Source organism: Pristis pectinata, chromosome 9 (assembly GCF_009764475.1).
Source record: "Pristis pectinata isolate sPriPec2 chromosome 9, sPriPec2.1.pri, whole genome shotgun sequence".
NCBI lineage: Eukaryota > Metazoa > Chordata > Chondrichthyes > Rhinopristiformes > Pristidae > Pristis > Pristis pectinata.
In genome coordinates, this window is record NC_067413.1 from 96726137 (window position 1) to 96752159 (window position 26023).

Sequence of the window (26023 nt, forward strand, 5' to 3'; positions counted from 1 at the left end):
GCCGTTCTGGGTCATCAGGAATAATGGGTCCACTTTTATTTTGGACATTGGGGGCAAGGAAGAGGTTTTCACAACAGATTGCCTCAAACAGGCCGATTTAGATCTACAACAACTGGTCGAGGTCCCAACACTGCAATGCAGAGGCCGACCTCCTAAGCAATGGCTAGCACAGCCCGCGAACCTTGGGGACCGTATCGCCGGTTCGGGGGGGGGGGGGGGGGGTGGGTGTTGTGTAGCGACTCACCGTCTGAGCAAGTGAACCGGCTCGGTGGTCGGGTCGCGCGTCGTTGGAGCGGTGAGGCCCAAGATGGCGTTGGGCCTTCGTCTTCCCCGAGTGACGGGGAGAACTCGCGCGCAGGAAAAGTTTGATGACGTAGTGCATACGTCATTTCCGTTTTCAGTGGGTGGGAACAGTTCCTCTTAAAAGGCCCGCGCAAGGCAGGAAAATAACTCAGTTTTTGTTCTGCAGCCCACCGACTAGTGTCTTGCTTTCACATCGCGGTAGCAGCCGCTACACCATCTCAAAACATCGTGAGAATAAATTGCCATGTACGTAATCGATCAGCATTGATTTGACTATTGAGCTTCTACTAAATTCCAATATTATCCTTTTGCTTATAAGTTCTAGTTATTATGGCACTTTGTTCTCAAACCTGCCTCTGGTCACTGTGGGAATTTATTATTTTTATCCAACAGATTCTTTGAGAACTAGTTGAAAGCATTTTAATTGCTTTTTCCCTTCCATCTAAATTTCTAATTTCCAAAGTTTGCATTCTTTTATATCCATGATTACACTTCTCCATTAACTTTGAGTCGTAATGCTTTTTATTTGAATATTCCAGCTCCTCCTCAAAGTTAGGATATTTTTTGCTCAAATAGAGGATGTGCCCACATATAATAGGGAATAATTAACTAGTGTCCAAAATCTGCCCAACTTGAAGCTCCTTGTCCTGAGGCCTATCTAGGCAGTTCTATGTGGATGAAATGTGTTTCCACTTTAGATTTGAGGTAGCTGAGGAAGCTGATGTGGGATCCACAGCTTTGACCATAGGTGAGGCAGGCAGTATTTGATGGGAATACTGGTGGTTAGTACAATGTGCTGCTTCTGCTGTTTTTGTTAGGCTTCAGCATTTTCCCAATGAAGAACGTCAAGCCTCTTTGTCCTATTCCTGATGTTGCTCCATTTTGAGTTGCCATGAGCCAGGGATTCCCATGAGTTAGCATGGATGTTACCTTTTCTAAGGAGGTGTTGAGAAGAATATTGATAGACATTGCCAACCTCTATTGATACTGGTATCTAGAATCAGCATATCTTAAGGTTTAATTTCTATTGTGTATGTCCTGTATATCAATCTCAAGATGCTACTTGCCAAGTGTCAGGCACATGTATTTGTCTAAGGTTTGAAATGGTTGGCAGCCTTGAACTGCACGAGAGAGAGAATTTTTTTTAAAATTTAATTTAATAGTTAAATAACTTAAGCTAAGGTTTTTGCCAGCTGGAATTTGAATTCTTATTGCAAGACTTAAACAATGATTTTAGATCATTTTACAACTTCAATGGCTACCAGCCATGCACAATGAAGATGCTTTGGATCCTTGCTTGGGACATTGAATTCAACGCAATGATATGGGGGGTGGGGGGTTTCCAAAGGATTGCTAATACCTCTCGGCTCAAGTCACAGTGTCACTAGACATGGCCAATATCCACATCCTTTTCAGAGAAAAACTGGTAATGATTCAGATTGAGTCGTCTTTAATGGTAAGACTCCAGGACAATTCAGGAACCCAAATCTGGGTTTGCATAAATACATTTTATATCATCCTGATTGTTAAAATGACAATGAACCATAGTTTAAGTAATTGTTCTGAAATATGGGCGATCCACTGCAAAAGCATTTGATCTTTTCCCTTTAATTGAACCAGGGGTTGGAATGAGAAATCTTCTAAATTGAAGGCTAAACATTTTAGAACAGACGACAAGATGGGAAACTTCTACATGAGTGGGACAAGGTAACAGCTGTACATTTAAAGTCCAAGTCAAGCTTATTGTCATATATGCAAGTACATGTATGCACTGGTGCAATTAAAAGCTTACTTCCAGCAGCATTACAAGAGACATAGCATCATATAAGCAGCATTCACAAGAAAAACAAATGAAATATAAATTATACACAATTTTTACAAAAAAAAAACAATTAGAACAAAACTAAAGTCCATTTTAGATTAGAGAGGTCATAGTGTAGTAGTGATTAGGGTTTTGCCAGTTGGTTCAAGAACCGAATGGTTGAAGGGAAGTAGTGGTTCTTAAACCTGGTGGTGTGGGACTTCAGGCTTCTGTACCTCCTGCCCAGTGGTAGCTGCGAGAAGATGGCATAAGCCAGATGGTGGGGATCTTTGATGATAGACGTTCCCTCCTTGAGGCAGCACCTCCTGTAGATACTACCGATGGTGGGGAGGGATGTGCCTGTGATGTATTGGGCAGAATCCACTACTCTCTGCAGTGCATTTGAATTGCTGTACCAGAGCAGAAGTAGCGGTACATGAACTTCTACGGAGGAATAGGACAAGATAACTTCCACAGAGGGGGACAAAGTGACAAGGTGACTTCCACAGAGGAGGGGGGACAAGGGAACTTCTACTGAGGACTAGGACGAGGTGATAAGGTGCCTTCCACAGAAGAGTGGGACAAGGGAACTTCTACAGAGGAGGGGGACACGGTGACGGGGGGCCAAAATGTCCACAGAAGGGTGGGACAAGGGAACTTCTACAGAGGAGGGGGACACGGTGACAGGGGGACAAAATGACGAGGTAACTTCCACAGAGGAGAGAGACGAGGTAATCCCTACAGAGGAACGGGACAAGGGAACTTCCACAGAAGAGGGTGACAAGGGAACTTCTACAGAGGACTAGGACGAGGTGATAAGGTGCCTTCCACAGAAGGGTGGGACAAGGGAACTTCTACAGAGGAGGGGGACACGGTGACAGGGGGACAAAATGACGAGGTAACTTCCACAGAGGAGAGAGACGAGGTAATGAGGTAACCCCTACAGAGGAACGGGACAAGGGAACTTCCACAGAGGACTAGGTCGAGGTGATAAGGTGCCTTCCACAGAAGGGTGGGACAAGGGAACTTCTACAGAGGAGGGGGACACGGTGACAGGGGGACAAAATGACGAGGTAACTTCCACAGAGGAGAGAGACGAGGTAATGAGGTAACCCCTACAGAGGAACGGGACAAGGGAACTTCCACAGAGGACTAGGTCGAGGTGATAAGGTGCCTTCCACAGAAGAGGGTGACAAGGTGATCTCTACAGAGGAGGGGGACACGGTGACGGGGCCAAAATGATGAGGTAACTTCCACAGAGGAGAGAGACGAGGTAATCCCTACAGAGGACTAGGTCGAGGTGATAAGGTGCCTTCCACAGAAGAGGGTGACAAGGGAACTTCTACAGAGGACTAGGATGAGGTGATAAGGTGCCTTCCACAGAAGGGTGGGACAAGGGAACTTCTACAGAGGAGGGGGAGACGGTGACGGGGCCAAAATGATGAGGTAACTTCCACAGAAGAAAGAGACGAGGTAATCCCTACAGTGGAACGGGACAAGGGAACTTCCACAGAAGAGGGTGACAAGGGAACTTCTACAGAGGACTAGGTTGAGGTGATAAGGTGCCTTCCACAGAAGGGTGGGACAAGGGAAGTTCTACAGAGGAGGGGGAGACGGTGACGGGGCCAAAATGATGAGGTAACTTCCACAGAAGAAAGAGACGAGGTAATCCCTACAGAGGAACGGGACAAGGGAACTTCCACAGAAGAGGGTGACAAGGGAACTTCTACAGAGGACTAGGTTGAGGTGATAAGGTGCCTTCCACAGAAGGGTGGGACAAGGGAAGTTCTACAGAGGAGGGGGACACGGTGACAGGGGGACAAAATGACGAGGTAACTTCCACAGAGGAGAGAGACGAGGTAATGAGGTAACCCCTACAGAGGAACGGGACAAGGGAACTTCTACAGAGGACTAGGACGAGGTGATAAGGTGCCTTCCACAGAAGAGGGTGACAAGGTGATCTCTACAGAGGAGGGGGACACGGTGACGGGGCCAAAATGATGAGGTAACTTCCACAGAGGAGAGAGACGAGGTAATCCCTACAGAGGACTAGGTCGAGGTGATAAGGTGCCTTCCACAGAAGAGGGTGACAAGGGAACTTCTACAGAGGACTAGGATGAGGTGATAAGGTGCCTTCCACAGAAGGGTGGGACAAGGGAACTTCTACAGAGGAGGGGGAGACGGTGACGGGGCCAAAATGATGAGGTAACTTCCACAGAAGAAAGAGACGAGGTAATCCCTACAGAGGAACGGGACAAGGGAACTTCCACAGAAGAGGGTGACAAGGTGATCTCTACAGAGGAGGGGGACGAGGTGACGCTGCACATAAAAGTAATGGAACCAAACGTAAGTGACAGAACCAAACCTTGAACCGAGACATTGCTTCCACTTTTGGCCGCCGGACGGCGCGAAGTAGAAGCGGGGACGGCTGGGCGACCCGCCGGGCTGCCGAAGGCGCGGTGAGGCGGCGATGACTCGACGACCTCCCCGCCGGGCGGGCGGGCGGGCGGCCGGATGCGGAGCGGTGACGTCGGCGGCGGTTTCCGGGCGGCGGCCATTTTGTGAGTCGGCGCGCTGCGGCGGAGCCCCGGCGCTGGTAGACGGCGGCTGCAGGCCCGCTCCGGCCCGGCTCCGTGTGATGTCCGGCGGCGCCCAGCGCACCGAGTGACGGGGGGTTCGCCGCCGCCCGCCCCCAGCGGGGAGGAGTCCATGCCGAGTACGGAGACCCGCGGCGGGAGCCGGGGTCACAGCCCCAGCGTCAGGAGACGCCCGAGCGACAGCGGCCTGGCGCAGGCCCGGGAGAAAGGCCGCTGCGCCACGGCCGCCGCCGCCACGGCCGCTCCTTCCTCCAGTTCGCGGCGCAGGAAACGCCGCAGGAAGCGCTCGGCCGAGAGCCGGGGCCTGCGGCGGGACGGCAAGCACCCGGCGGTGGCCGCCGTGGCCGCCGCCGCCTCGTCCGCCGCCCTGCCGCTGTCGCTGCGGGGCTTGGTGGAGTACGACGACGTGAGCCCGCAGGCGGAGAGCCTAGGCCGCAGTCCGGCCCGGCGCAGAGCCGAGCGCTGGCGGGACAAGGAGAGGCGAAGGCGGGACCGGGCGAAGGAGAGCTCCCGGTCCCGGGCCGACGGCAAGAGCAAGAGCAGGAGCCGCAACAAGGCGGCGGCGGCGGGGGCCGAGCAGCCGGGGGGGAGCCGCGCCTCCCACCGCCCCGACAAAGAGACCCCCGCCGCTTACCGGGAGCCTCCGCCGAGGGCTTACCGGGAGCTGGACTGGGACACCCCGCGGGCTTACCGCACCTCGGCCTCGCCCGGGCCTCGGAGCCCGGCTTACCGGGAGCCGAGTCCGTACGGGACGGCCGTGCCTTGTTACCCGCCGGTGTACGGAGCGGCCGGCTCCGGCCACAGCCCCGCCAGGCCGCCTGCCGCCGCCGCCTTCGACCTGTACGGCCGCAGCCCGCCGCCGCTCTTCGCCTTCAAGCCGCTGTACGGTCCGCGGGAGCAGGGGCTGCACTCTGGCGGCTACGCCGGCCGCTCTCCCAGCCCTTACTCGGTTCCTCCCCGCCGCCGCTCGCCCAGCTTCTCCCGGCATCTCAGTCCCTACGAGTTCGGCGGCCTGTCCCCCAACCCTTACTCCGGCAGCAGTCGTCGCCGCTCGTCCAGCCCCTTCAGCCGGAGTCCCGAACTCAGGTCAGTCCGTCTGTCCGTGAAGGTAGTGGGTGTATGAAAGTTATCATTCTGTACTGCCTGTATGGGTGGATAATGCCAAATATAGTTTACGCAAGTGCTTGTAGAAGTATTGGTATTCATGTAATTGAGTACAGTGGAGTGCTGTGTACAGTTTTGGTCACTTTGTTATTAGGAAAGACGTGGTTAAACTGGAGAGAGTGCAGAAAAGATTTATGAGGCTGTTGCCCGGACTTGAAGGGCCTGAGTTATAGGGAGAGGTTGGCCAGGCTCGGTCTTTATTCCTTGGTGTGTAGGAGAATGAGGGGCGACCTTATAGACATGTTTAAAATTATGAGAGGCATTGATAAGGTGGACAGTAACAGTTCCCACCCCCCCCCCCCCCCCAGGGTAGGGGAGTCCACAACTAGAGGGCAAAGATTTAGGGTGAGAGGGGAAAGATTTAAAAGGGGCTTGAGGGGCAACTTTTTCACCCAGAGGGTGATGAGTGTATGGAATGAGCTGCCAGAGGAAGTGGTTGAGGCAGGAACAATAGATCATTTAAGAAGCACTTGAATGGGTACATGCAGGATGGGGCTTGGAGGGATATGGGCTGAGCGCAGGAAATTGGGACTAGCTTGGTGGGCACAGTGCTTGGTGTGAACTGGTTGGGCCAAAGGGCCTGTGTCCGTGCTGTATGGCTCTGACTTTAATATGCTAGTGTCAAATATGGTGCATCAGAAACTCCATTAAATCTGACAAATATTGTCCTACCTGTCCTATGGTACATTTAAGTGTATCTGATATCTAATTGTTCCTTAGCAGATGAATTTTTGACTTTAATTACAGGTGTTAGGAGTACAAAATCTAATAATCTAAGTCATAGAATTTACATAAATTCTATGTTCACAATGTTAAGTGCTCTGGTAAATTATTTATTTTAAATCTTGGAAAAATGATAAGGTCTCAAGTTGTATTATCTTGAGCTGGTGGTTGTACAAAACCAAATGGTATGTAAAAATGTCAATGTTCTTGCAAGTTATCTGTTCTTGCAAGTTATCTGTTCTCTGAAGAAACCAGTTTGCAAATTAATGACTAAGGTGGGAACTATCAATCCAATGAAATTTTTCTATTTGTGATATTCGGTAGACAAAAATGTGACTTGTATTATTTTGTAGCTAAATTATAACCCTGCAAAATGGCATAGAGGGTTTAGTGGCTCTTGACAATTCCTGTAGTGCTTGCTCTTAGCCTTTATTTATAACAAGTATGGTAATTTTAAGTTCCATGATAATACTTCAGTACTGTTTACCTTTTTGGTAGTTCATGTGATCAGGTGATTTACCTACTTTAACATCAAGCACTTCAGGGCTAAAATAACTGTGATTAGTATGTAGTATTGAATTCTTGTTTTTAAGTCTATTTATTGGTGAGTTAACTTTGTGACTGCTTTTGTAAAATTAAAATTGGTAGCAGCTTTAGTTACATGAAGTTTGTATGGTAGTGTGTTTGCAAAGTTGGAGTGCGTTGTTGCATACATGTTTTTATTGCATTTTGCACTTATTTTTGTAATTTATACTAAGTTTATGTTTTTGCACTGTACTGCTGCCGCAAAACAACAAATTTCACGTCACAGTGAAAATAAATTTGATTCTGATGTGAAGTATTTCAATAGCTGGTTGTGCTTTCTAGGTCCCAAAAATGTGCTGGCAAGTTAACTGGTTATTGTAAATTATCCCTGTTATGGTTAAATGATAAAAGGATCAAAGGGAAGTTGGGTATTAGAGAGGGTGTACGCTACAAGAAAATAAAGGGGATAGGTCTGTGCTGAGAGCTGGCATGGATCTGATGGCTTGAATAGTTGCCCTTACATAATGATAAGTAAGAGATTCGCCATTTAAAAAGAAACACTTTTTAATACTTCCAGTAAAAGTGAACATTTTTTTGTAAAAGCATGGTCTAAACCTTCATGGATAATATGAAGCCATAGCTATTAATTTGCAGAAATCTTATCTTAATGCAGGCATATTTTGGTGTTCTGACTTGGGACCTGAAAGATAATGCTTAATAAGGACCCTACCCCACAAAATTTTACTCAAGACTGAAATGATAGTGATTAAGTTACTAGAGTAGTATCCAAAGGGCTGAACTGTTTATTTCAGAAACTAGAATTTGAATCCCATAGTGGTAGCTGGGGAACTTGAATTGAAATAAATCTGATGTATGTAAATGTTTATTTAGTTATCAGTTGGTTGTGATACTCCACCTAATTCACTGTTACATTTCAGGGGAGGAAACTGCCATCCTTGCCTGATCTGGCTTTTAGGAACTGCAGACCCACAGAGTAGTGTGCTGGCACTTTAATAACACTCTGAAAAGACCTTGTAAGCCATTTGGTTGTGAATGGATAAGAAATGTCAGTCTTACTGCCAATGTCCATATGATAAGAATGAATGAGTTATTTTGAAAAATTTAGTTCTTGAACTTTGAGGATTGTATTATTGGGTTTTGAGACTGACCCATCAACTGCAGTTATGCTTTTGGTAATGAAAGCCTTTCATGCACAGACTGGTCAGGTTCAGAGGCAACATTCTATCCTTGCAGCTCCAACTATTGCTCAGGTTAGATGTCTACAGTGTGGAGACCATCAAAACTTTTGTCTCGTTTTTTTTATTAATTATTAAATTTTGTGCATAATCTGAAAAATTACTCATTTTCAGCATTTTATGAAATGCTTCATAGAAATTTATAAAAAATTCTATAAAATGTATAAATTTATGGGGCAGAAGAAGCCTATTCACACTATTTTGTCAATTTCATAGAAAAATGGGTGTAGCTAATCCTGGGCCCGTAAGTTACATCAAATACTCATCCAGATACTACTTGGATGTAATGAGGGTTTCTGTTTCCAGTCTGCTTTCAGGCAAAAAGTTGCAGTCCATCATTCCCTACTTCATTTAGTTTCATCAATCACCTAGCAGCCCCGTCTCGCCCCTCCCTCTTGCCTCTTTATACCGGCTATATTCCCTCTCCACTCAGTCCTGATGCAGGGCGTTAACACAAAACATGGACCATCCTTTTGCCTCCACAGATGCTGCTTGATCTGCTGAGTTCCTTCAGTAGTTTTTCTTTTGCTGCAGAATCCAGTATTTGTAATCTCTTGTGTTCCCATGATTCTCTGTTACTTTAAACTTAAACCTAATCACTAGCTGTTAATCACTCCAGTAAAGGAAAAGATACTTCCATAGCCATAGGATATGCTGACCTAGCCATGAATGTGGCATGAATTTGAATCCCACCATGGCAACTGGGAAATTGAATGCTGCTGCTCTTTCCTACATGTGACTTCATTAGTTTGGGGTAATTGGGAATGGATATTAAATCCTGGCATTGCCAGAGGTATCCACATCTCGTGATTATATCTACCTTTTGTCCTCCTCTCTTCCAAAGAAAATAATCCCAGACAATCTCTCCTTGTAGCTAAAATTCTGAGCAGCCTTCCATTTAACTGATACTTGGTTGCATTATGATGGAGGATGGAACAGGAATATTGAGGTTTTTTGCTTTTACCAGCTGCTTTACTCAAATAAGCCAAGAAAGCTGCAAATTTTAGGTGTTGGGTTATATATTAGAAGCATAATAATTCAAAGCTCCTCTGAAGTAATTTAAAAATTCCACTACTTTGCTGAATTCATGTGGGTCAATTCCAACATTTTTCAATTTGTATTTCTTACGGCAAGAAACTACTTCATCAGAAATGGTGGTGCTTACTTTAACTTAAAGTCTGAATAAGTTGCAATAAATGACTTGTACTTTTTATCCAGTTAATTGGATCTTTATTGATTTCATGATTTGCACTTTCAGGAGACCTAAGTCACGGAGCAGAAGTCCGTATTATTCCAGACGCTCAAGATCCCGCAGCAAGCATCGTGTGTCAAGGTCTCGCAGTCGGCAGTCAAGCATTTCACCAAACAGTTTAACTTATAAGACTAGTCTTGCTGCTGAGCTGAGTAAGCATAAAAAAGCAAGAGCTGTTGAGGCTGCTAAGAATAATACTAAAACCTCTAATGCACTTAATGTGACTATTGCCAAGGCAAGTAGCAATGCCAGTTCAACAGCAGGCTACACATCTCAGACAAAGGATACAAAGGAAGCGACTAAGCTCAAGTCAGAGCGAGCACCTGCTTCCCCATCGAACACTGGAATCCAAATAGCAGTTAAAAACGAGAAACCGAAAACTAAGACTATTACCCAAGAGGTGAAAATAGACCATGAATCAACCCTGGACAAAAAGGAAGCGATATCGATAAACTTGGTAACAAAAAATCCCAAAACTCTGACAATTAAAGTGGAGTCCACCACACCAAAAGAAAAACCCAAGCAAGCTGTGCCAAGTGAATCTACAAAAGAGAAAGAAAAGAATTCACAGCCGCTTACATCAACGTTACCACCACTACCTCTGCCCCTAGTGCTGACAAAGGATGAGCAAGAGGATGTGAGCAGGTAAAAGTTGCTGTAGACCTGAGTTGGGGCAGAGTAGCAAAGAATTGATATTGAAGCTTATGATAATGTTTGCACATTGTTACTTTGGATGGTCCATATTGCGATTTCCACCCCCCCCCCCCCCCACCCCCCCAGGTAATGCAAAGCTGTGTCATGCACACATGTATAAAGAAGCACAAGTTGTAAAAAAAAACATAAATATTGTTTATTTTTCTTCACATAAATTCCATAAGAGCAAATTTTATTCAGTATCTCAAATTTTTGGGTAATGATTTGTGAATTCTGTAAGGGCAAATTACCATTACCCAAACACTGTAACGCGGAGTCTGGCTGTGAGTGATCAGTTTTAGTGACATTGGTTGAGGGATAAACATTGACCAGGGAAGTGGGAAAGCTCCCCCTTCTCTCCTTGATTCATGCCATGTATCATTTCAGTAATTTGGGGTTCCAGTTTGATAGATCAGTAGGAAACTGTATTTTGGGATCTTGAATGAAATGTTTAAATTATAGCAGTATATTTGTGTTACTGGATTAATAAATTAGTTTAGTCTATACTTACAATTAATTCCTGAGGCCAACTTGGTGTAGGGGGTGAATGTTACTTGGCTACTCACCATGACTTGAAAGCAAAAGTCCTGAGGTGGAGTACAAACTGACAAGCTTCTATAGAGAAGAAAATTAGGTGGATGTGTGAGTATGTATGGGAAGAGAACTATTCATCTAACTAGTTTTCTTCTCCCTTTGTTTCCTTCCCCCTCCCCAAAAAAAAAATTGGTTCCATCTGCCCATTAACCCCTCCCCATCTGGCTCCAACTATCACCCACCAGCCTTTATCCTGCCCCCATGTGCTCCAATATTCCGCTATTCCTGTTCCCTCGCAGTCCTGGTGCAGGTCTTGAACTGAAATGTCAACTTGCACCTTTTGCCTCCACAGATGCTACTTGACTTTGTTCTATTTTTGTTCTAGATTCTAGTGCCTGCAGTCCCTTTTGTCTTCCTTAGTCCTTTGCTATTTGGGTCAGATTTTGAAATGGGTAAGAGCTTACTGGACTAAAATATGACCGTAATATGCACAAGGCAGTTACCCGTGTTGACTGCCTTCTGCACACTATGATTTCGTCTGCTACAGGCCTCTCAGCTGTCAATGGCCAATGTAGCAGTAAGAAAAAGATCTTGCACAGTGTGTTGTATTCTTCATCTCTGTTGCATTTGATGCATCCTAGAACCATAGTCATTCAGTAGTACTTGCAGTACAGGTGACCCCCTGCATTACGGTCTTTTGGGTAACAGAAATATGCCCTCACCGAATTCACAAATCACTACCTAAACTTTGAGATGCAGAATAAAATTTGCTCTCTCAGAATTTATGTTGGGGGGGTGGGGGGGAAGTGTAAGTAATTTTTTTTCAGCTCTTGTTTCTTGATGCATGCACAGATGATATGGCTTTCTGTTTTGGAAAATCGAGATACGGAAAGTTTCCTGGTTAGGCAACCTCCACGTAATGTGGGGGTCACGTGTAAGAAACTTTGGAGGTTGTGACAAACTCATTTCAAGTTATGAAATTGGGTTCAACAAAATCTGGTTATTTGTATGTATCATTGGGTGTGCAGTTAGTGCTGCTGCCTCATAGTTCCAGGGGCCCTAGTCTGTGTGGAGTTTGTACATTGTCCCTGTGACCACATGGATTTATGCTGAGTGCTCCAGTTTCCTTCCACACCCCAAAGATGTGCTGGTAGGTTAATTGATCACAATACATTACCTGTTAATGTTGGTAAGTGGCAAAAAAATTGAGGGAGAATAAGTTGATGGGCTAAGGAAAATGGGGAGAGGGAAAATGGAACTGACGGGATTACTTTGGAGGCTTGCACGAGTCCAATGGGCTGAATGGTGACCACCAGTGTTGAAGTAAATAGTATTAAAAATTACCAGGAAAGATACAATTTTTTTGACAAATTCTAACCAGTTTAGTTAAATATTTAAAACAAGCAAGGTATCTGCCACTCCTCCTTAGTCCCTCCCACTGATTTAGTGACTTTAAGTTGGTACTATGATTTATAAAGAACATACTGGATTCATTTAGTGGCTTTCATGACCTCAGGACATCCCTGCACCCTTTAGACAATGAAATGTAGTCAGTTATCAAGAAGAAAATGTGACACTCTGAAGCATGTGCAATCTTGTTGATTAATAGTGTTCCTTGGACTCGTTGCCTATGAATAATGTAAAGCTACAAAGATGTGATGTATTGACATGAAAACATAAATTGCATGATATATCTATCAACCTATAGAACATAGAAGCACAGGAGTAGGCCCTTCGGCCCATGATGCCTGCTGACCTTGCCAATCTAACTAATCCCATCTGCCTGTACCAGGTCTGTATCCCTCTAATCCCCATCTGTTCACATTCCTGTTCAAATGCCTCTAAGTGTTATTATCATATCTGCTTCTGCCACCTCCCCTGGCAGCGCATTCTAGACACCTACCCCTCTGTAAAAATAAAAACCTGCCTTGTAAATCTCCTTTAAACTTTCTCCCTGTCACCTTAAAGCTATGCCCCTCTACTAGACATCTACTGCCCGTCTACTCTGACATTTCCACCCTGGGGGGAAAAAAGACTCTTGGCTATCTACCCTGTTTGTGCCTCTCAGTATTTTACATGCTTCTATCAGGTCACCACCCCCCCGGCCTCTGATGCTTCAGATAAAACAGTCCACGTTTGTTCATCCTCTCCTTACGGCTAACCCTCTCTAATCCAGGTAACATCCTGGTGAACCTCTTCTGTTCCCTCTCTTCACATCCTTCCTATGATGTGACCAGAGCTGCACGCAATACTCCAAATGTGGCCTAACCAAAGTTTTATGCAGCTTCAACATGGCTGCTTGACTTTTATATTCAACATCCCAACAGATAAGGCATATGCCTTTTTACCACCCTATCTGCTTGTGTTGCCACTTTTGGGCAGTTATGGACTTGCACTCCAAGATTCCTCTGTATGTCAATGCTCTTAAGAGTCCTGTCATTTACTGTATACCTTCCCCTTTCTTTTGACCTCCCAAAGTGCAACACCTCTCATTTGTCCAGATTAAACTCCATCTGCCATTTCTCTGCCCTCATTTCCAACTGGTCTATATCCTGCTGATATGTAATGAGAATTTATTTTGGAAATATACCTTCAATGGTATTTTTATCTGATTGTAAAATAAGCGTTGGAGGCTTTAGTTATCCTTGTTACATAATTGGCATTTGTTTTTGAGTTGAATTATGTAAGTAGTAATGAATTTGGTCTAGTTTTAAAGGAGTACTAATTGTAGAAAAATACTTGAGGTGCTTTACTGTAAATCATGGCAATTTGCTGAGAAAAGAAGTCTTGTACTTGGAGTAATTTTAGTCCCACAACACATGAACTGGATTTATAGAAGGGGAGGATTATTTGCCACTTCTAATAACCTTTGCTTTGATGAAGTCCTGATTACCTTAATCTATATAAGCTTTCTTCTAAGGTAGTCATATTTTAAATGGATTCAGATCATTATTGAAGAGTTATTATCTTGTTCTAATACATGTTTCTATTTTGGTAATGCTGTGTAAAGTTTTTAAGTCTTGCAAAGAAGTTTGTTGGGTCTTTGAAACAAAATTTGATTCATTTTACATACTTGGCTGTCCTCCCATTCTGGATAGAATCTTCGTGGCTCTATGCTAGACAACCTTCTGGGTTAAAAATTATTTTTTGTTTTGTATGGGTTTTGATTTCTGAAAGAGCAGTTTATGTTCTATGGAACAGCTGGGTTTGTTGGAATGGCTTTTAGCATAGTCAGGTTTAGAATGTTTCACATTTTGCAGAAGAGCCTTTTATTTTGAGCAATTTATTTGTATTCCTTTTGTCAGTGTTTGACCAAGACCTGGAAATGAAGAGAAGCAGAAATGTTGGTTAAAGATCGTAAAAACATCATGTTTGGGTGTATTTTCCCAAATCTTTGTCCTGAAATCTAACTTTTCATTGGGTATTTTGATAAAGTAGTTGAATTGGGCATTGAGTGTAAGGAATTACCAATAACCCAAATCTTTTCTCTCAATTGGCTTTTTCATTTAGGTGATGTAAAACTGGGCATTTTTGACTTCAACTAAGTGAGATGTAATTAGTTATTTCTAAATGGGTCATTAAATTTCCACTGGAGGCTTAAAGAACAGATATAACATTTGGCATGTCACATAGCACACAAGGTAAGAGGCTGTAAAATTGATCCCCGATTTCTGCCAGCTTTTGGGAGTGATCTGTATTAGGGGAAAGCAATTCAAGCAGGATCATGACTTCTATTTGAATATCTATATTTTAGATGAGAACATAAGCACACAGAATGCCAATCTGTTTCTTGCTAACCGTGTCATCGTGACCAAAAAAAACAAACAAGTCCTTGGACGTGTACCATCAGAAAATACCAGGGGTTTGTGCCAAAGTTAGATCAGAGGGAAGTGGATGTTGTGGCAGAATTTGGATCCAATCTCCTATAGGTTAGGACTGAATATTTCTCGGAGAATACTTTGCATCCTATGATGCCATTTCTAATCATGGAATCCTCGATGCTGACATCAGAAAATGTTGCACGCGGCAGTGTGAATGTACTTTTCCTGAATAAGCACTGAATTCATGTGATTTCTTGAAAGCTTTGTTTGCTTTCATGCCAGGTTAACTTTATTGTTACCCTTGGATGAAAAAATTGAAATAAGCTTAAGAATCATACAATCCTTCGGTGGCAAAAGAATATTTAAATTATTTTCTCATTTTTCAGATAGTTAAGTAAAATGTAGATGCTCTGTGTGAAAGCACAATGTTTCTTGGTTTCTATTCCATTGTAATGAATCAAGTGGTCTGACTGTGACTAACAAAAAGAGTTAAAGGTCATATTAAATTATAAAAGACTAAAATGCTCCCTAATTAGGACAGTTCCTAATTATGTTGAATGAGAGCAGAGTTGAGTGTCAGGTGCAATTCCTGGAAGTTCTCCCAGTCTCCAGTTTTTCACTGGTACAAGTCACTGGGAGTTAGAGAAACCTCTGATTTGGAAGGTATTAGGATGAAGGTAACTGTGGAGATGAGGGAGAATCTCATCACGGGACTTCACTCCCACCACCACCACCAAGTAATGTTTAAAGCTTCCAGAGCTGTGATTTTAGGAATGGAGACTAAGTCGTGTCGTACATTTATTATGGAAAGGGCCTTAGCAGGATGTCCTTGTCACCATGTCTCACTGATAATAAAGTCTTAATGTGGTATGTTTTTGTATCTGATGGACAACAAACAACAACCTTTTTAAAATGGTGGAGAATTGAGGGCCTAGTGAGAATAGAGTTAAAAGATTTATTATCAGTAGAGAAATATCTCAGGAGCAAATGGAACCAAAAGCTGACCAATCCCTAGGACCTACTTTGGGGAAAGGAAAAAAGGATTGTTTAAGTAATGAGAAGGTACGACATGTCATTGAAGCAGACCTGGGTGTGCTTGGACATAAATTGAAGTGTTAGGATGCAAGTATTGTGAGTAATTAGGAAAGTTGGCTTTTAAGAGTGTAAAATTAGTGTCTTTGCTACAATTATATGAGGCATTATTCAGAATACACCTGTGTACAGTTTTCCTCTCCTTGGACCAAAGAAGGATGTATGGACCTTTAAGAAGTTTACCAGACTAGTACTGGTAGAGGGGAAGAACTGATCTTATTGAATGGCAGAACTTGCATAAGGATTCAAGTGGCCTGCTTTTTTTTTTAATGCTCTTATTACCCATGAGTCCATAAATTATCTAGCTTAGAAGTGGTTTCAGTGAACTATTTAAAATGTTTTAAGGTGTTTGATAATGTAGATACTGGGAGGATGTTTTGTCAGACTGAGAAGTTTAGAATCAGAAGTCACAGTCTCAGAAAAAGATCTCATCTGAGCAGAGAAATTTCTTCTCTCACAATTGTCTATCCCATAGATGTCTGGGTACTAAATTGTTGATAGAGATTGACAAAACAGATTGGTTTCTTGGTTTAATTGAGGGGTATGGAGGTAGTGCAAGAAAGCAGTAGAATTGAGCTAGAAAATTAGTAGAAATTACTGATTGATGTGGAATTGGCTTGGGGTGTGAGGGGTGTTGTGCAAGATGGCATACTTCTTGTTCCTGTTGTTTTCTTTCCCCTTGTGCAGGCTGTGATATTTTGTGGCATTTCAATTGTAAATCAACAGCAATTTTATTAGTTTGCCAGACTATAACTGGATTTGCCATCACTTAGCATGCAACAGTTGGACTTGTCTTCAAACCTTTAGCGTACCACTATCTGAATTAAAGCATTCACTTCATTATGGTTGTTGTACTGAGGCAAATGACATTTTCACAGCTGTGATTTTAATAAGCCTTGGGTTGATAAACAACTAAAATCCACAAAGTTTTGTCTCTGCTAGTCATCTTGGTGATTCACAAATTTTGAGAATTAAAATTAAAATCATATTGAGAATTAAACTTCAAAGTTCAAAATATTAATGACCTTAAATTCACATTGGTGTTGCACACTTTTACTTTGAATGCTGTGAAATTATATTTGTACTCCACATTAAATTGCTTTATTTGAATTAGTTGCTACCTCTGATCAGATGATTTGCATTGCTTTCTTTAGCTATTCTACTCTGAACTGCAATGTTACCTTAATGGGATCCTTCAGTCTTTGGGCATTTGAAGTGGTGTCAAACCCTACTCATTCACATTGTCACTTGACGAAACTATGTAGCTCATTTGTTTAATGTACACCCTTTGCAACTGCAAACAAAAACTTCAAAGAAAAGCCAGAATAAGTGCAGATTGGGAATCAAGTTTGAGTTGGTGATTTTCATAGTCCGATAGCATTAACATTACTACATGTATATAGTGTGTGACTGAATACATAATCTAATTTCAATTTAATTTGAAGGTGCCTCCAAAACTAGAAAGAATTCAATGTGCCATCTGAAGTGCAGCAGTGAGTATTCTTTGTCCTGCTCAGGAGCATCAAATAATTCATTCATTGGCAGTTTAATAATCTTGTAGTGAGCAATTGGCTGGCATGTTTGCCTTGGACAATAGAATATAGGAGCAGAAGTCAGCCATTCAGCTTGGAATCTACTCAAGATTTGATCGTAGCTGATTTTTCAACCCCGTTATGTTGCCTTCTCCCCATAACTCTTAACCTCACCAATCAAGAATCTACCAATCTCTGCCTTAAATACACCCAATGACTTGGCCTTGACAGCCCTCTGTGGCAATGAATTCCACAGATTTACCATCTGGCTGAAGAAATTCCTCCTCATCTCAGCTTTAAAGAGACCAGGCTTTCATTCTTCTGAACTCCATTGAGTATAGGCCCAGAGACATTAAACGCTCCTCGTATGTTAAGCCTGTTGTTCCTGGGATCATTCTTGTGAACCTCCTCCGGACCCTCTCCAGGGCCAGCACATCCTTCATTAGATAGGGGGCCCAACATTGCTCACAGTATTCCAAATGCAGTCTGACCAATGCCTTGTAAAGCCTCAGCAGTACATCCTTGCTTTTGTATTTTGGTCCTCGAAATGAATGCTAACGTAACATTTTCCCTCTTTACTACCGACTCAACCTGCAAGTTAAACTTGAGGGAACCCAGAACTAGGACTCCCAAGTCCCTTTGCACCTCTGATTTCTGAATTTTCTCCCCATTTTATATATAAAATATAGTCTATACCTTTATTCTTTGTACCAAAGTGCATAACTCCACACTTCCCTATGCTGTATTCCATCTGCCACTTCTTTGACCATTCTTGCAACCTGTCCAAGGCCTCCTGCAGACTCCCTGCCTCTGCAACGCTACGTACTTCTCCACCTGTCTTGGTATTGTCTGTAAACTTGGCCACATTGCCATCAATTCCTCATCCAGATCAATAACGTATAAAGTGAAAAGTTGCGGTCCCAACACTGACCCCTGGGGAACACCACTAGGCACTGGCAGCCACCCTGAAAAGGACCCCTTTATTCCCACTCTCTGACTTCTGCCAGTCAGCCAATCTTCTATCCATGCTAGTACCTTGCCTCGAACTCCATGGACTCTTATCTTGTTTAGCAGCCTCATGTGCGGCACCTCGTCCAAGGCCTTCTGAAAATCCAAGTAAATAACATCCACTGACTCTCCATTGTCTAACCTGCTTGTTACCTCCTCAAAGAATTCTAACAGATTTGTCAGGCAAGATCTCCCCTTAATGAAACCATGTTGACTTTGCCGTATTTTATCACATACTTCCGAGTACTCTGAAATTTCGTCCTTGATATTGAACTCTTCAAATCTTACCAACCATCGAGGTCAGGCTGGCTGTTCTATGCTTTGCTGTCTTTTGCCTTCCTCCCTTAAACAGCAGTGTCACATTTGCAATTACCCAGTCCTCTGGGATCTTCCCTGACTCCATACTAATGCTTCCACAATCTCTTCAGCTACCTCTTTCAGAACTCTGGGGTGTAGTCCATCTGGCTCAGGTAATTTATCCACTTTCTCCTTAGTAATGGCCACTGCACTTACCTGTGCCCCCTGACTCTTGAACTTCTGGCATGTTACAGGTGTCTGACACTGAAGACTGTTGTAAACTACTTATTTAGCTCCTCCGCCATTTCCTTGTTCCCCATTACTACTACACGTTCATAGCAACAATGATTTCTTGTCTTTGTCCCTTGTTGTGTTTCAAACCTTTGATACAATACCCACCCCCACTGCTCTTTTTGCCTTTCGAAACTGTCCATTCTTTTTCTTGAGACCCTGAATGCTTGGGATATTTTGTCATGTTCAAGGTTCATTGGCTTTCAAGTTGTTTAAGATGTACATGAAAACAAAATCATTTTAAGTGTAGAGTTTAATAACACTCCTCATGATGTTTGATATTACAGTCTTATATTCTCAGTGGTTCCAGGTTTATAAAGAAAAAGTGATTCCATTCTGCTTGTACTTTGGGAAGATACTCTACTTAATTGCTCTTTTTTTTTTGACTTCCTCTGAGGATGTTGTGTTTTAACTTTTGTTCAAAAATTATATTTTTACTACTAGTGTAACAGCATATTAAGGAATGAGGAAAAAATATTGATTGCTTCTAGGTCCTAGAATCTTTGAAGTGACAATAACAACATATTGCTGTTATGTGCTGTGAAGTTTGAAACTATGATGGCTAAAGATGGGGACTGCTGTGTACAGAAATACTGTGCAGAGTATCAATAACTCAGCTGTTAAATGTGCCAGAAACTGATTTAAGAGTTCAGCCAATTTGTTGGCTATACCATTAATGTTACTGACTAAGAATATCATGACCCTGTGAACTTGATAAGAGGAAACATAACTGAGCTATGGACTTTGTCCTTTCCAAAGTGGCTTGCAGGAGCACTTTAAATTGCCTAAACTAAGCTGTATTAAATTTAGTTTTGTCTGATTTCATAAGTCATATTAGCCAGGTATATTTGGCAACATTTTCCAAGTAACTAGAACAGTTGCTGATGACCCGAAATGAAGAAGTTGTAGTATTTTTACAAAGTTTTGGGAAAGGTATCTGTTGAATACTTAATGCAATTTGGGAGACATTGAAGTAATGTTCTATACTGCTTTCCTTTCCAAAATGTGTTCATGAAAAACCATACCATTGTTTTGGGTTGTGTGTACCCCCAGCAAGTGCTGTTCCTTGGTTGGAAAATTCGAGGTTGATTTTGATGGCTCAGTTGCTAGCATTCTCACTTGAGTTAGTAGTTGTAGGTTCCAGTCCTCCTCCAGAGATGTGAGCAGAAATCTAGGCTGACTGTGTAATACTGAGGAGGATTGCACTGTTGTCTCATTTTTTTTCAGTTGAGGCAATAAATGTCACAAATTCAAATTGGGGAAGTTATCCCTTGTATTTTGGCCAATATTTAGTGTGCTCTCAATATCATTGTCACAATAACTGTCAAATCTGCTCTACTGTTTGTGTACAATTTGGCAGGTTTGTTTCCTATGTTGTAGCAATGATTACACTTAAAGTAATTCATTGGCTATATATTGCTTTGGGACACAGTGAACTGGAAGTGAAAAGTGCTCTGTGATCAGTACTTTTCTCTTGCAATATGTTTCGGAGAGCTTGAGTGAACTTTTGACAGTAACTAGGGTGGCATAGTGAGCAGAGCTGTTGCCTCTCAGCACCAGAGACCTGGGTTCAGTCCTGAGCTGTGTGGCATTTGTTTTCTCCTTGTTAACTGCATGAACAGTCCTTGTATGAACAGCACCAGGTGCTCTGGTTTCCCCCCACATTCCAAAGAATTGCAGGTTGGTAGGTTGATTGACCTTTGTAAATTGCCCTGAGAGTATGGGTGAGTGGTAGAATTGGGGTGGCAGAGAATGGGAATGTAGGGAGAAGAAAGAAAATGGGGAAAATGTGGTAATGTAGGAATACTGTACATTGGGTGGAAGAATCAGTGTTGACTTGGGCCAGAGGGCCTGCAAGTTTGTTTGTTCATGTACAATGGATTTGGGGATATTTATCTTTCAATTATGCCACTCTTTCATTGACCTGCTCTTATTTCCACCTCTGCACTAACACCCGTTGTAACCTCTGCCTTGGCTTATCTGCTGCCAGAGCCTTCGTGTCTGCTTTTTCAAGACTTGACTATTTGGATGCTTTTCTGTTTTAACCTCTGGAAACTTGAGACCTTTTGACTCCTGCCATGTTCTATTTGTTCATTCATCACTGGGATGCTTGTTAACCTGAAGAGGTTTCTGGTTAAGTGGTACATTGGTTTTTTAAAAACCTTCCTTCCTTGATTTTGGGTTTTTCCATAGTGGTCTCTCCCAATTTTTGTAATATGCAACACTAAAACATTCCAGGATATGAGTACTTAAAATCAGGCTTCTTACCCTTGCTCAAATTTTGTCTGAAAGCAGAACTGCCTCAGGTTAGATAGGAAGAAATTTTCTCAACTGGTGGGACAAAGGAATAAATCAGAGCCAGGTCTATTAACAGAAACATTGGTGAATGCTGCTTCGTATCAAGTGTTGATAAGCTTGGCTATCAAACTGTGTGATATTGATAGTAGGTATTTTAGTTGGTCGTTTTGCAGCAAGAATATTCAAATATTATTTGTGAGCAGCTCATAGAATATACTTTAAAAGTAAAGAATCAACATTTTTATTGGTGTTCGTACCAAGGCCAATGTCTATTGCCATCCTCTGCTGCCCTTAAGATACCAGTAAACAGCCATGGATATTTGCAGTCCATTTGGTCAATATGCTGCAACATTGCTTTCAGGTAGGAAGATCAAAGATTTTAACCCAGTGATGAAACAATGTGGTGAATGTCCCAACTTCTGGAGATGTCTGATTTAGCAGATAACCTTGGGGTGATGAGCAGGTGCAATAGGTTGCAGATTGTTGCTGTGTTGTGTCTTGTAGGCAGTATGCATTGTACTGCAGTGCTTTTCTGTAGGAAGGTGTATTAATTTGGTGCCAGTAAATGGCTGTAGTGCTACTGGAGTTGCAGTCATTCTGAGTAGGTGTTGAGTATTGTATCAGACACTTTGATTTTTGCCTTTGTAGATGATAAACTTTTGGAGTCAGGTGACCCAGTCGCAGGATAGTAATCTGGTTCTTTTAGTCATTTTCATGGCTGGTCCAGTTGCTTGACTTGAAAAGATGATAGCACGTTGGTGATGTGGTGCAAATGGTACTTCACGGGTTTCGACCAGGCCCTGCCCTATATGGGTGAAAAGTGCTTCATTTTCTTTTTGAAGAGTTGTCTATGATACAGAAGAATGCAATCAAGGAATATCCCCATTTTTGACTTTGTGTTGGAGGGAAGATCATAAAGCTCCTGAAGGTGCTGGGGCTAAGGAGCTCATTAACTTTGAGAAGATTGAGATATATAGAACATTACAACACAGTACATTATGATGTTGTGCCAACATTTTATCCTGCTCTAAGATCTATCTGACCCTTCCCTCCCACATAGCCCTCCATTTCTTTATCATTCGTGACTATCTAAGAGTCTCTTAAAGGTCCCTAATGTATCTGTCCCCATGACCTCTGCTGGCAGTGCGTTCCATGCACCTACCACTCTGTGTTTAAAAAAAAATTACTTCTGACATCCCCCTGAGACCTTCCTCCAATCACCTTAAAATTATGCCCTCTTGTGTTAGCCATTTTCACCCTGGGGAAAAGTCTCTGGCTGTCCATTCAATCTATGCCTCTTATCATATTGTACACCTCTATCAAGTCACCTCTCATCCTTCTCCTCGCCAAAGAGAAAAGCCCTAGCTCACTCAACCTATCCTCAGGGTGTTAGCTGTCTTGGAACAAATAATGTTGTACAGTTCCCCCAATGCCTAACGAGATGCATCCCAGGCTATGGAAGCAAGGGAGCAGATTGCTGGGGCCTTGAAGTGTTCACTGGTTTCATGAACCATTCAGAAATCTGATGGCAGCAGGGAGAAGCTGCTCCTGAAACGTTGAGTGTGGATCTTCAGGCTCCTGTACCTCCTCCCCGATGGTAGTAACTAGAAGAGGGCATATCCCCGATGGTGAGGGTCCTTAGTGATGGATGCCACCTTCTTGAAGCACCGCTTCTTGAAGATGTCCTTGATGGCAGGGAGAGTTGTGCCTGTGATGGAGCTGACTGAGTCTACAACCCTCTGCAGCCTCTTCTGATTTTGCTCATTGGAGCCTCCGTACCAGGCGGTGATGGAACCAGTCAGAATGCTCTCCACCAATACATCTATCGAAATTTGCAAGAGTCTTTGGTGACGTACCAAATCCCCTCAAACTCCTAAGGAAGTAGAGCTGCTGGTGTGCCGCCTTCTGTGATTGCATCAATGTGTTGGGCCCAGGATAGATCCTCCAAGACACCCAGGAACTTGCAACTGCTCACCTTTTCCACTGCTGACCCCTCAATGAGGATTGGTGAGTGTTCTCCCGACTTCCCCTTCCTGAAGTCCACAATCAGTTCTTGGTCTTGATGACGTTGAGTGTGAGGTTGTTGCGACACCACTCAAAACAGCTGATCCATCTCATTCCTGTATGCTTCCTTGTCACCATCTGAGATCTTACCAACAAAAGGTGTCATCTGCAAATTTGTGGATGGTGGTTGAGCTGTGCTTACCAACATAGTCATGAGTCCAGAGAGAGTCGAGCAGTGGGCTAAGCATGCATCCTCAATGTGCTTGTGTTGATTTGCAAGGAGGAGATGTTATTACGGATCCGCACTGATTGTGGTCTTTTGATAAGGAAGTCAAGGATACAGTTGCAGAGGGAGGTACTGAGGCCCAAGTTTTGAAGCTTGGTTATTAGTACTGAGGGGATGATAGTATTGCATGCTGAGCTGTAATCGATAAACTGCAACCTTACATATGTTTTGCTGTTGTCTAGGTGCTCCGAAGCTAAGTGGAGAGCCAGTGAGGTTGCATCCACTGTAGACCTGTTTTGGCGGTAGGCAAATTGCAGCGGATTCAAGTCCCTAAGCAGGAGTTAATTCTGGGCATGACCAATCTCTCAAAGCACTTCATCGCAGTAGATGCGAGTGCTACCAGGCGATATTCGTTGAGGCAGCTCACCCTGCTCTTCTTGGGCACTGGTATAATTGCTGCTCCTTTGAAGCAGGTGGGAACCTCAGACTGCAGCAGTGAGAGGTTGAAGATGCCCTCGAACACTCCAGCCAGTTGGGTGGCACAGGTTTTCAGCACCCGGCCAGGTACACTGTCGGGCCTGACGCCTTGTGAGGGTTCACCCTCTTGAAGGATGTTCTGACATCGGCCTCCGAGACAGAGATCACAGGGTTGCTGGATGCTGTGGGGATTCGCACAGGTGTAGTGTTATTATCCCTTTTAAAATGTGCCTAAAAGGTATTCAACTCATCAGGGAGTGAAGCATCACTGCCATTTATGCAGTTGGGTTTCGCCTTATAGGAAGTAATAGCATGCAAACCCTGCCACAGCTGCCGTGCATCCATTTCTGAAGTGATCAGAATGTTGTGCTTCTCAGAGTATTTTGCCATATATTGAAAAGCATGTAGTAAAAGGCATTGGGTGCAGTGGTGGATATACTCGGGGGAATCTTGCAATCTGCAGTATCTGGTGACATTATTGTACAAGCAACTTACCAGAAGCAAAATCACTGCCAAAATGTGTCTCATGTCTGCCGTTTGCAACATTGTAAACCTTTATTAAAATTTGACCACTGAATTCATTTGTAGTTTTGTTCTATGAAGAGATGTCACTGGGCACCAGCATCCTCTGTTTCATAGAAAATTCAAAGGCCATCTCAATTAAGTTTGGGAAGAATTTTCTAACCCAGGAAAAAGTCTGTGTTTTGGACCAACTGCCACTCATTATCACATCCATGACTGTCTTGTCCTCGTGTGTTATTTGCCTGACACTGACAAATAACTTGTCCTTCAAGGCATGCCTTTTATATAATTGTTTCCTCTTTAATATCAACAAAAGGTCTGTGTTTTGATATGTAATCTGCTGGAAATGAATGAGAAAACATAGGGGATATTATAACCTAAAAGCTTGGTCACAGGCAATTTTTTTTGTGTATGTGTGGATCTTGAAAGGGAAGGGAGTGAAAGAATTCGAGAGCGGAGCTTTCAAATGATGGTGAGGATTTATGGTTTTGAGAAATACTGTCTAAATGTAAAAGTCATAGGCTAGTTTAGGTGCTTTTTTATTTGTATTTTGTCATTTAAAAAATAACACGACTGCATTTGCTTCCTGGGGGCCAAACATTTCTGACATTATGCTACCCTCAGTTCTGTCCATTCTCACTTTTCCAGCAATATTTGATTTTTATTTTTGACTAAAGTCACATGTAAATGAAAATGGAGACACGAGACTGCAGAAGCTGGAAATCTGGATCAACACGCAAAGAAGCTGGAGGAACTCAGCCAGTAAGGCAGCATCTATGCAGGGAATGGACAGGTGATGTTTTGGATTGAGACCCCTCATCGGGACTTGAGGGTCTTGACCTGAAATATTGACTGTCCATTTCCCTCCATAGATGCTGCCCAACCCACTGAGTTCCTCCAGCTTCTTTGTGTGTTGATTTAATGTCAAGGTTTGCACAATCCCTGATTGCATTAAGAAGGAAAGAAATGTTTGATGGTATTTAGTTTTAGATGGGCTTTTCAGTCTGTTCATTTGAATGCTGGAAATAAAAATGGGTAATAAATTTCATTTATCTTTTCTAATTACAGTCCAAAAGAAGGCACCTTAATAAAGACTGTGAAAAAGGACCCTGAGCGAAAATCTCGACACTTACTTACAGACCTTCCGTTACCACCTGAACTTCCAGGATCTGATTTAGCTTCACCAAAAACCTCCTGAAGAGAAGAAATCAACTGTTCAGTCACAGATTAAAAAGCGACCCAAGTGAGTGAGAATGTTTGTATTTTTTTTAAGATCTGTTATTTCTGCATAAATTGTTCTGGGTATTCATGTCATGGCATTATATGTAGAAAGTTAATTGAACTGAATGTGCCATGGAACTTGCATAAGTTTTTTTGCGGTATTTAAAGAGGTACATTTGCAATCAATAGCTTGGTCAGTTTACAGTAATTAAATTTATAGATGTCTGAATTATGAATATTTGCTATACCAATGACTCTTTGATTTATAAACCTATTTTTCACCACAGTGAATAATGTACACCAATATACCTGTATTGCATTTTGTCCAGCCTTTCCCATTTATAAGATTTTGTGTATTGCATCATTTTCTAGGAAGCATTTTCCAG

The 26023-nt window shown here is 42.9% G+C and overlaps 1 long non-coding RNA gene and 1 pseudogene across 1 annotated transcript; one reads left to right on the forward strand and one right to left on the reverse strand.

Moving 5' to 3' along the window:
* Nucleotides 1-1736: 1736 nt before the first annotated feature.
* On the reverse strand, nt 1737-4591 carry LOC127574702 (uncharacterized). The gene is made up of 2 exons (XR_007956953.1): nt 4470-4591; nt 1737-2548 (listed from the first exon to the last, which is right to left on the reverse strand). It is a non-coding gene; the product is annotated as an uncharacterized LOC127574702 (long non-coding RNA).
* Nucleotides 4592-4618: 27 nt separating this feature from the next.
* The window catches only part of LOC127574035 (cyclin-dependent kinase 13-like), a 75993-nt pseudogene continuing 54588 nt past the window's right edge, over nt 4619-26023 (forward strand).